The following is a 12,848-nucleotide window of genomic DNA, read 5'->3' as shown; positions in this document are numbered from 1 at the left end:
GATAAGGCAGTAGAAGGTCTGGTACTTGTCCCCAGACTCTTTACGTTTACTTTGGGGCAGCTGTCTGAAGTTATGGGTCACCCTCCCACACTTAGTTAACTGACTAAAGTTACTTGCTTTCCAGAGCCTCAGAACGGTGTGTCCCCCAAGATAAGGTGCTTCTAAGTTTGGGATATAACAGTGAGTTTCTTTTCTCTTCGGAATCCTCTAAACGGGGAGAACTTGGTAAGTGCCAAGAAGGAAAACTTCGGCACTTTTTCGTCCGCAGCTTGTCACCGCAGCGCCAGCCACTGCAAACTTGGGTGAACAGTTGGGACAACCTCGTGTGAGGATCGTTGATGCGTGAATTGAGAAGTAAATGGGCGTGAACGGTGTTAAGAGTGAGGCGGCCGAAGAATAATCTCTTCGCTTCACAGGTATAAAAGCATGTTTGCTTAGCTGAAGGAAGCAAACCGGTTGCCAAGCAACAGGCCCCTGTGGGAAAGCGGAGAGAAAGAGGTGGGAGTTTGGCCGCCTGTCGTCAAATCAGCGACAGGGGGCAGGCTTCTGGCTACCTCTTCAGCCAATCCTCCAACGGTTTCACTTTGAAAGGCCAATGAGATCCGTTGTCAAGGAGACACCGCCCCCACTCAGTCCTACAGTTTTGACTGCAGATTATAACCCTACTTGTGTAGAGGGTTGGGGTTGAAGTCCCAGGATCCAATGTGTAAGTCACAGAAGCTGCGCCTTCACCTGAAGTCCCTCTCCTTGTTTGAATATCAGGGACTATCAGATAATAAGCGACTAGTAGGTGCAGGACTTCGCTTATTAATAACAGTATCGTAATTTAAATGGCGAATTGCTGTGCAAAGTGCGTTCACATACTTCCTGATATCCTTGAATCCTACAGTTATTCTGGGATAGTGCTGCAAAACAGGGAACGACTTAATATTTCTTATTCCCATGTCTTGTCGCAGAGGTTTTGCACAGACTGGTTCCCTCTACTGGGAAATTATAGCATTCCTTCCTCCTTCTCTCCCGCCCCCCACTGCAGCTTTTCACTCGTATTTCACTCCTTATGCGATCCCCTAAAACTGGATTGTTGTTGTTGTTAGGTGCCGTGGATTCATAGCGACCCCATGTGACAGAGTAGAACTGCCCCATAGGGTTTTCTACCGCTGTAATCTTTAGGGGATCAGACTGCCAGATCTTTTCTCCCGTAGAGACGCTGGGTGGGTTGGAACAGTCAACTTTTTGGTTAGCAGCAGAGCACTTAACTGTTGCGCCACTAGGGCTTTAGTACTTTAGTGAAATGAAAATGTAATTGGTAGATTGTTATATGATCCCACAAATCTGTATCACCAGCCTTGACCACTCGTCAGGACTTTAGTATATCCAATTGCCTGGCTCTTCCTCAGACTTTTGGAGCTCGAGATGTCCAAAAGTAGACTGATTGCCTTTCCTCCCAACCTGATTTCTGTCCTAAAATTTCACCCTGTTTCTCAAGCTGGAAACCCAAAGTTAGCTCTGGCGCCTTTTCTTACTCATGACTCACCATCATTCACTCACCAAGAGTGCTACTTTTATTGTCTCTTCTCCAGCCTTACCGCTAATGCCCAAGTTCACAACTTTGTCATCTCTTGTCTGAAATACAAACTGTATAAATACACTCCCTGCCTCCAGACTTGTCTGTCATAAAATTTCACAGTAATGTATTTAGAAGAAGCCTGGGTGGTGCAACTGGTTTTCATTAGGGTGCTAGCCTATAGGTTGGTGGTTCAAACTCACCCAGGAGCTCTGCAGAAGAAAGGCCTGGTGAACTGCTTCTGTGAAGATTACAGGCAAAAAAATTCATGGAGCAGTTCTCTGCTGTAACACATGAGGTCGCCATGAGTCTGGGCTGACTTGATGGCAACTAACAACAACAATATATTTAAAACAGTATGTGGTCATGTAATTCTCTGCCTAAAATACTTCAAGGGATCCCCTTCACCACCCCTATCTCCATCATTAATGTTTTAAATGTGTAGTAAGTACTTGGATTGACTTCTAGAGGTGTGGTTGGGGTGGCAGAAATTGTGTGCAACTTTGTATGTGTCTATATATCTACGTGTATCTGTGGGTCTATGTAGTGCATATGGACAATTTTTTTTTGGAGAAACGAGGCCATAGCATTTATTGTGATGTAGGAAGCTTAAAAAAAACCACCCACTACAGAGTTGAATAAGGATCCCTGGTGGCACAACAATTAAGCACTCAGCTGCTAACTGAAAGGTTGGTGGTTCAAAGCCACCCAGCAGCTCCATGGGAAAAAGACCTAGTGATCTGCTCTGGTAAAGATTTACAGCCTAGGAAACTCTATGGGGAATTCTACTCTGTCCTATAGGGTCCCTACGAGTCAGAATCGACTAGAAAGCACTCAACAACAACAACAGAGTTGAATCCATGCTTCTTAACATGGCGATGTAAAACCTTCCATAATATTGTTCATATCTACCCCTTTCTTTACTGATGCCCACTCTGCTTCATACTTGAGGTATCAGCAGCATTGAACTGCTTATTCTTTTCCTGTATGCACCATCTTGCCTAGATCCAAGACATCTTCTTTACTGGATTTTCTTCCTCTTCTTCTTTACCTGGCTAACCAACTCTTGTTGTTGTTGTTAGGTGCCATCAAGTTAGTTCCAACCCATAGCAACCCTATGGACAACAGAGTGAAACACTGTCTAGTCCTGTGCCATCCTCACAATCATCGTTATGCTTGAACCCATTGTTGCAGCCACTGTGTCAGTCCATCTTGTTAAGAGTCTTCCCCTTTTTTGCTGACACTCTACCAAGCATGATGTCCTTCTCCAGGGACTGATCCCTCCTGATAACACGTCCAAAGTATGTGAGATGTAGTCTCACCATCTTTGCTTCTAAGGAACATTCTGGCTGTACTTATTCCAAGACAGATTTGTTCATTCTTTTGACAGTCTGGTATATTCAATATTCTTCACCAACACCATAATTCAAAGGCATCAATTCTTATTCAGTCTTACTTATTCATTGTCCAGCTTTCACATGCATATGAAAGGACTGAAAATATCATGGCTTGGGTCAGGAGCACCTTAGTCTTCAAGGTGACATCTTTGCTTTTCAACACTTTAAAGAGGTCTTTTGCAGCAGATTTGACCAATACAATGCGTCTTTTGATTTCTTGACTGCTGCTTCCATGGGTGTTGATTGTGATCCAAGTAAAATGAAATCCTTGACAACTTCAATCTTTCTCCATTTATCATGATGTTGCTTATTGGTCCAGTTGTGAGGATTTTTGTTTTCTTTAGGTAGAGGTGTAATCCATACTGAAGGCTATGGTCTTTGATGTTCCTCAGTAAGTGCTTCAAGTCCTCTTCACTTTCAGCAGGCAAGGTTGTGTCATCCGCGTTTCACAAGTTGTTAATGAGTCTTCCTCCAATCTTGATGCCATATTCTTCTTCATATAGTTCAGCTTCTCAGATTATTTGCTCAGAATACAGACTGAGTAGGTATGGGGAAAGGATACAATGCTGATGCACACCTTTCCTGACCTTAAACCACGCAGTATTCCCTTGTTCTGTTCAAACAACTGCCTATTGATCTATGTACAGTTTCCTCATTAGCACAATTAAGTGTTCTGGAATTCCCATTCTTCACAATGTTATCCATAATTTGTTATGATCCACACAGTCTTACACATCCTTAAAGACAGAAATTCCTTCTTGGAGACTTTCTGAACCACCAGAATTTGTTGTGTTCTCAATTTATCCTGGGAACATATTTGTGTATGATTACTACAATATTTTGAAATTATCTGTTCATGCAGTTTTCTTCCCCACTGGAATGCCAGTACTGAAAGGCAGACACCTTGTTTATTCATCATTGCATTTCCAGTACCTAACACCTGGCTCAAAAGAGGCATTAAACATGCTGATTGACTTGAGTTTGACAGAATAAAAAGTTTTAGGACCAAGAGAGTGACTCTTCCATGAAAGAACTAAACATAAGCAGAGAAAGGGGTCTCCAGAGTTGTGGGTAGATTTAGAGAAGGTTGACTAACCCCACTGCCACATTGGAGTTTAAAGTCTGGAGGATATTGGCAGAGTAGACAACAGAGCAAAAGGACTGTTGAGAGCAAGAGCCACCAGATCAGAGGGGCTGAGAGATGCTGTCACAAACACAATCCCCAGGACACCAAAAGGGAAGATAAAGGTATTTAGAAAAGTCCTGCAGCTTGTGAGGCTCAGGGGAGACAAAAGGGCTAGGACTCCTAGAAATATTTTGGGGAATGGGATTGTCTGGAAAGACAGAGCTTCCTGCCAGTCAGCCCGTAGGGACTTGGAATGATTGTATTTGGGGAGTACTAAGGAAAATGGGACCACAGGTGTACTTAGTGGATGGAGAATGTCCTGTGCTTTTGCAATTAGCTCCTGCATGAATGGGTGATGGACTTTGGTTATAGAGGTACCGTGGCTGAGGAGTGGGACTAGGGCTTTAGTGAGGAGTGAGAGCTAGATGACATTGTGTGTGTGTCTGTCTAGCACGTGTGTAGCAACTGGCTAGGTTTGCTTTCTGTGATTAACAGGAGCAGCAACTGGAGACTAATAGCATGAGCTGTTCAGATACCTGAGTCACTTGAAATTAGAAATGTATTAGGAGAGGCCTATCCTAAAGTATTTTTCTCTGCAGGAAACACCTTCTGTTTACTATAGCAAATGTTAGTTTTAATAAAACTTTCACATACGTGATATCATTGATGTCATGTCTTTGCCACTTCTCACTCCTTAGCCATGTCCTTCTCTGCCTTCTTCATCACATTTGTTGTTGTGGTTGTTGGTCTTTTAGATAAACCAACTCAAATGGGAAAATAAACCCCCATCCGTAGTTCTTTCAAGTATGTTAATTTGTTAGTCTGGTGATAAGTAGCACGTGCTCTCAAAATAGACCTGGGTTGTATCCCAGTGTTCCTATATTTTATTAGCCTATATAAACCTTGAACAAGTTACTCAGTCTCCCTGTACCTACATCGATACTCCAGTCTCATGCGCATGGGGTCGCCATGAGTCAGGGGCTAACTTGACGGCAGCTACCAAGACCACTACCTAGTAAGCAGGTTATGCACAGGCTTACCTGTGCTTACCTACTCGTTTGTAGTACAGAACTTCACTTGTTTTTCCATGCAAAATATGTGCACTACAGATTAGTAAGTAAACACAAGTAAGCCTGTGTGTACCTTGCTTACTGGTTAATCCGCCCCTGTGGTTGGCACCACCAACAGCCTACGTTTTCTCAACTGTAATATGGAGCCAGTAACAATGGATCATTGTGAAGATTAAAAGAAAGAATGCCTGTCAAGCACTCAGCCTGCTGTCTGCCATTGAGTAAGTGAGAGCCAACACCTGTGATTACCATGTGCTGGCACACTGTACTAAGTGCTTTTACTTGAATTAATTTTATCTTCAAAAAATAACTCCGTGGTTCCCATTTTTACAGGTGAGGAAAACTGAGGCACAGACAAGCTAAATAGTTTGCCCAAGGTCACCCAGCTGGAGTGAAGCAGAGCCAGGCCACAAAGCTAAGATACCTGACTCCAGAGTCTTGCTTTTAGTCACTTTGCTACTCTGTCTCACAAATGTCTGATGTTCTACTAAGTGAGCTGTCTGCCTTCTTTAACAAATTATTGCGACTCTCAATAGTTGATGGGCATATCTTTGCGCATCTGTTTTTGGCTGCATTTCTACCTGTTAGCTTTCTGAGTCTCCCCAACTAAAATGTAAAAGAAAGAAAGCTGAGCTACTGCTGTATAAAATAGTGCCTGGAGTGTAACAGAGGATCAATATGTACCTGTTAATTAAATGTGTATCCTGTCTTCTCTTTTAGACTATAAATTCATTAACAAGTGAATCTGACTTCTATAAGTTATTAACATATTTGTAGTACTATATACGTAAGTAAATAAATACTAATCCAAAACCAAACCAGTTTGCCGTCGAGTTGATTCTGACTCATAGCGACCGTATAGCAGAGTAGAACTGCCCCATAGGGTTTCCAAGCAGTGGCTGGTGGATTCCAACTGCCGACTTTTTAGTTCGCAGCCGAGCTCTTAACCATTGCACCACCAGGGCTTATTAAATACTAACCAACTACTAAATAATTCTTTTTATATTGACTTTTTAGTACTTTTGTACCTTCAAGAGGAGAGTAGATTTAATTAAGTCCTACTATTACCATTTTTTTTGACTTCTGGTGATGCAGTGGTTAAGTGCTCCAGCTGCAAACCAAAAGGTTGGCAGTTTGAATCCATCAGCTGCTCCTTGGAAACCCTATGGGGCAGTTCTACTCTGTCCTATAGGATCGCTATGAGTCGGAATTGACTCCACGGCAACAGGTTTGATTTTTGGTTTTTATAAGCTTTTTTGGGACTTCTCTCATGGTTTTTCCCCTAAGAATAGGCATTGTTACTATTGTTAGGTGCCGTTGGGTAGGTTCCGACTCATAGCGACTCCATACAACAGAAGGAAACACTTCCCTGTCCTGCGCCATCCTCACAATCGTTGTTATGCTTGAGCCCATTGTTGCAGCCACTGTGTCAATCCATCTCACTGAGGGTCTTCCAGGAGCTCTGATGGTCTTCCAGGAGCTCAGTGGTTAAGAGATGAGCTGCTAACCAAAATGCTGGCAGTTCTAATCCACCAGCTGCTCCTTGGAAACCCTATGGTGCAGTTATATTCCGTCCTATAGCGTTGCTATGAGTTGGAATCAACTCATAGGTTTTAAAATTAGGCATAGAGGTTTGAAAAGAGAAATGTTGCACTGTACTTCTTATGGCAGGCAGACTTCTAAGATGGCCTTCAAGATCTCCACCCCCTGCATAAGCCGTAGGATTTTGAATATTATGGATTTTACTTCCATGATTAGGGTATGTTGTAAGGCACAGTTGACTTTAATAAAGGGAGATTATCCTGGATGGACCTGATCTAATCAGGTCAGCCCCTAAAAGGGATTGGGCTTTTCCTGAAGTCAGTGATTTGAAGCATGAGAGGGAGATTCATTTTTGTTAGCTTTAAAAATGAGGGGAAACTGAGGCACAGAAAAGGGGCCATTTGACAAGGGAGGTGGGAAGCCTCTATAAACTGAGAGTGGCTGCTGGCCAATAGCCAACAAGAGAATGGGGCCTTGCTTCTACAACTATAAGGAACTGAATCCTGCCACAACCGCATGAGATTGGAAGAGGACCTGGAGCTCCATCCAGATCAGAGTATAGCCCAGCCAACATGTTGTAAGATGCTGTGCAGAAAACACAGCCAGATCTGACCTATGGAACCCTGGGCTAATAAACAGATACTGTTGTAAGATGCTCCATTTGTGGTATTTTGTTACACAACAATAGGTAACTAATACAACTTCTTATACGGAGTACACAGCTACTGACTGAGTTAAGTTATGTGGCAAAGATCTCTCACGTGGGCTGAGCTGGGTTTACCTTGGTTTAGGGTGAAAAGAACTTGGAAACCAGTTAATAGACAATCATATATGGCTTTAGATAGGGCAGGGGGATATGTGTGTGTATGGCATTCTGAAAAATGAAGACTGAACCAATGCTCATGGACTAATTTTCATCATCCTAGGTGAGCATGGCAACTGACAGTGCAATTATTTAACATTTGAAATGTTACTGAGGCTTCTGCAGCTTTAACAATCAGGCATCCCTTCCCCCTCCTCTAAAAAATAATTCTTTCCCTCAGGACTTGAACAGATGTTTTCATTTTACTTAAGCTAAAAGACTGTTTTCCTCATCCACCAGGAATATGTACCAGTACAAAGTGTTAACCTCTTTTGGATTTGAACCCCCATCCTCAAGAGCAAAAGAAGGCTGAGGATCACCAAATGTCAGCTCAGCTGTGAGAAGTGTTTTAAATCATATTTTGACGTATGTTATGCTGTTAACTAGAAAATGAAGTGCAGCACACATGCTTCTACTAACTCTGGTTTCAAATCATATGATCCCTTCTTTGTCTTGAAGACCTTTTGATGTGCATTCCCAATATTGAGTTTCTCTGCTTTTAATAATCTTATATTCCTTCCTCAATATAAATGTCATGAAAAATACTCAATGCTAATCTTCAAAGATCAAACAGGAAGAAAGAGGTGGGCAGCAGAGTTCACTGACTTGAATTCCTGAAATTTCTCATTTAAACATTTTTATTTTAGCTTACAAAAGGCTCAGCACAAAGAAATGCTCGGTTCCCCTTAGAAATTGAAGGTTTAGGATCTCCCTAAATTTGAGAATTCTGTTTGTTACAAAATAAATAGGCCCCTCCCTGTAGAGTACCTTAGCTTCAGGGCCCACTTAATCACTGGTTATATTTATGTCTACCTAACAGAGTGGAATTCAGAATCAATACATGCTGGCTTTTACTACACCATCTTTACTTGGGCTATGGTAACCAACAGCCCCAGTTTGGCTGGGGCTGAGGGGTTTCCTGGGACAGAGGACTTCATTCAGTGCTAGAAACGAGACAGCTCCTCGCAAACCAGGACTATTGGTTATCCTAACTTGGGCATCAGGGACATTTTCAGGCTGGGTTTGGGTTAACAACTTGGTGTAGAAACTGTACACTTGTTCTTGGAGCTTAGTGCTTAAAGCAGGGCTTCAAACCAGTTCAGTGGGATGAACCGGAATGAACCCATTTGAAGATCTCTCCGGCTTAAAGAAAACCAATTGAACCCAATTCATTTTCTGTGACAGACTGGTGCCCAAACCCCCATAATTAAAGTTCTAAAATGTAATGCTCAGAATTACATTAGGAGAAGGTTCCAAGGGTGTCTGTGATGAAGGAATGCAGTGCCAGCCTGGCTACTTCATATGGACTGAAGTGTGTTGGAAGAATCAGACCTCCTTTTATTTCATTTCCCATCTGAGAACACCAATGTTGAGAGATACCACACTTAATAATATCTAAGCACAACTGTGATGGTTAGCGGGGTACGAGGGGAGGGCAGGGTAAAAGATGTAATTATTTGGGGCTTCCTTAGCATATATTGGCTTAATACACCTTTTTATCATGCTCTCAGATGCCCGCAGGGGAATTTCCAGGATTTTAGCATAGGAGAGGCTTTGAGGTGGCAATCTGCTTGAGGGGGTGTAAAGGACGACATGTGGTTTAGGGATGGCTTACGGATGGGTCTTGAAGCTTTTTTTGCTTAGTGAATGTTTATTAGGGGTGGCTTTAAGGGAGATGATGGAAATTATTGAGGGGCTAAAAACACCCCCCCCCCACCTCCTTGGTACCAGTACTGGGTGGTCTACATTGTGGCACAGGTGCTGTATTTTATTACATTAGAAAATAATATATTCCTTTGAAAGAATGGTTTAAAACACATTGAATAATAGCAATGTTAGCACTTTTTGAGCACCTACATGCCAGATGGCACCCTGATGGCACAGTGGTTAAGAGCTTGGCTACTAACCAAAAGGTCAGCAGTTTGAATCCACCAGCTGCTCCTTGGAAACCCTATGGGGCAGTTCTACTCTGTCCTATAGGGTTGCTATGAGTTGGAATTGACTCGATGGCAACGGGTTTGGCTTTTATGGTTTTATGTGCCAGATGCTTTTCATATATTTCTATTTTTTCTCTTTAAATTACTCATTCCAACTCTGAAAGAAGTATTATAGAGAAATTATAAAATTGTATAGACTATACTTGTTTTGAACAATTACTTTGTGCCAGGTGCTCTCCTCAGCAGCTTACATGAATTAACCCATTTAAACCTCATAACAATTCTATGAAGTACAGGTATTATTATCATCCAATTTTTTAGATAAACAAGCAGAAGCAGCACCTCAGTAGCTTGTCTAAGTTCACATGGTTACCAAGGGGCGAAAGGGAGATTTAATCCCGGGCAATCTGACATCAGAACCCTTCCTATTAACCTCTATGCTATAGGTACACCTTTTCCAGGTAAGGAAATAGAGGTTGCCTTACTACTCAAGGTCATCAAGCAAGTGTGCCAGATGTAGTCGATAAGTCCATGCGTGTGCTCCCATTCTCTTCATCCAGGCCCCATGAAGGTGGGGGGCCTGAAGACAGTTATGTTTGATATGTCTGAGGAACTGATAGTAGATTTTAGTGTTGCTTTTCTGATATAGCAGGAGAAAGATGTGGTAGTCTGCTTCTGTAAAGATTATAGCCTTGGAAGTCCAATGAGGCAGTTCTACTCTGTCCTATAGGATTCCTATGAGTTGGAATCGATTTGAGGGCAAAGGGTTTTGGTGGGTTTCTTGTACATTCTAGGGGTGGCCCTGAGAAGTTATAATTTTTAGAATCTCCAAAAATAATCATGATGCTAACCAGGGTGACAACTATTGCTCTAGCTCATGGATTGTAGCTAAGAAGTTTCATCTCTAGTGCCATGTCTCACTGATTGGTAAGTTGTCCAGGGTAGTATGTTGAAAAATTTTAGGCTGAATCTGAGCTCTGCTGGGAAGAACACCCATTGGTGGTGTCAGCCTCGAATGGAAGAGGGGAGAAGGGCACCTGTGGCATGTGTTTGCTGTACCAGCTCTATTCACTTCAGAGCTTCAGCTGGGGTGTAGAGAGTTGTGTTATAGTTCTCAGCTACTCACCTCTTTCCTACAAGAGAAACATCCCTGCCCATGACTTCTGCAGGTGGAAATACATCCATATCCCACAGTCCAGTTTGGCATCAGAATTTGTGTTGATCAAGATAGTGTGAAAGAGGACGTGACAGATGGCATGTGTAAGCAGATGTTTTAAGAGTAATTGTGTTTCATCAAAGACACATGGAAAATATTAGCCCAAGAGACAGAAAGGGCCACATAAACCAGAGACTTCATCAGCCTGAGACCAGAAGAACTAGATGGTGCCTGGCTACCGCCAGTGACCACTCTGACAGGGAACACAACAGAGAGTCCCTGATGGAGCAGGAGAAAAGTGGGATGCAGAACTCAAATTCTAGTAAAAAGACCAGACTTAATGGTTTGATCGAGTGAGACTGGTAGGACCTTGGAAGACATGGCCCCAGACTCTGTCAACCCAGAACTAAAACCAAACCAACTCTTCAGACAAACATTAGACTGGACTATGGGACATAAAATGATACTCGTAAAGAGTGTGCTTCTTAGCTGGAGTAGTTACATGAGACTAAACGGGCAGCTCCTGTCTGGAGGTGAGATGAGAAGGCAGAGAGGATCAGGAGCTGGTTGAAGGGACATGGGAAATTCAAGGTGGAAAGGAGAAGTGTGCTGTCACAGTACAGGGAGAGCAACTAGGGTCACATAACAATGTGTGTATAAATTTTTGTATAAGAAACTAACTTGAATTGTAAACTTTCACTTAAAGCACACACACACACACACACACAGAGTAATTGTGTTTCAGCCTGCCTCTTGCTCTTTTCCTTTTGCTGTGAGAACAGCTTGTAATTTAGAGACCTGGAAGCAGAGCCCCACCCAGCAGCAGATCCACCACTGCTGACTGACATGAGGGAGAAATAAATGTTTGCTCTTGCAAGCATCGGAGATTCTCAAGCTGTATATTACTGCAGCCAAGCTGACCAATACAACCCATACATTCTATTTCCAGAGTGAACTCTGGAAGTTAAAATAAGTCCTAAACTGTTTTTTTTTTCCTGAATATTAGTTTTAGTTTTATTAGGTTGGCTCTTAGTGAACTACCTTGATCATGCTATTGGGGAGTGTCAGTCCTTAAGTAAATTTGATGTTTGTAGACTCAAAAGAGAGATAGGAAACCCAGGGTGGCACAGATGTTTAAGTGCTGGACTACTAACTCAAAGGATGGTGGTTTGAGCCGACCAAGAGTCACCTCAGAGGACAGCCCTGGCAAACTGTTTCCAAAAAGTTACAGCATTGAAAACCCTATGGAACAGATCTACTCTGCACACTTGGGGTCGCCATGAGTTGACAGCAACTGACGACAGACTGAAAGGAAACTTTCTGGGGAATTGTATTAAAGTGGGCCCAAATGATAACAGGGGTCATTATTTCATGCCCAAGGATTGTAGTAGGTAAGGGGCACCTGCCTTAGGTCGGGCCCTGTTGTTATTGTTAGTTGCCGTTGAGTTGGCTCTGACTCATTGCAATCCTGTGTGTGACAGAACAAAATCTTGCCTGATCTTGTGCCAACTTCATGATTGTTGGCATGTTTGATTCCATTGTTGTGGCTATTGTGTCTGTCCATATCTCTGAGGCTTTCTGACCTGGACCTATTTCTGATACAAGCCTGGGAGACCTTTAGCACTAATCTGGGGCATTGTGTAGCTAGTTCTGTTCCTTTGTGTGTTTGCATTTATAATCAAGAGTATAGGTCCATAGAGACTGACGCTTAGGCTACTTTTCTTCAAATCAAGTATTCCCTGACTTATTTCAGCTTATCAAGATATTATCCTTTTTAAAAATGTAAGTAATGTCCTATCTAATTTTAAAGAGGGACTTTCTCCTAACTTCAGCATTCTTGGATAAGATTTACTAACCTAGTCACTTTAGTAAGGATAGCATCATGCCAGACCTGGTCAGCAAATGTATGGTACTCATTTGTGAATAAGCAATTCATAGGTGCTTAAGATTCAACTAGTCATAAATATGTCAGCAGAACCTCTCTCTCTCTATCTCTACGTTTTTAAGCCTTCCCAGCCTAATTTTCCAGAGGACTGCATTGACCTTCAGTGCTTTGATGCTTATGTAAGGCTTTCGCTCCCCAGTTAACGGTGTCCTAATACTCTTGGCATTTATGGTAACAAACTTCAGGTGTGGTCATATTTTGGCTGCAAAAATTCTCTTCTCTGATGTGTGTGCTCCCTTTTCCTCCAGC

The sequence above is a fragment of the Trichechus manatus genome, unplaced genomic scaffold, assembly GCF_000243295.1.
Source record: "Trichechus manatus latirostris isolate Lorelei unplaced genomic scaffold, TriManLat1.0 scaffold00003, whole genome shotgun sequence".
NCBI classification, from domain to species: Eukaryota; Metazoa; Chordata; class Mammalia; order Sirenia; family Trichechidae; genus Trichechus; species Trichechus manatus.
Note: the sequence above shows the minus strand (reverse complement) of the source record.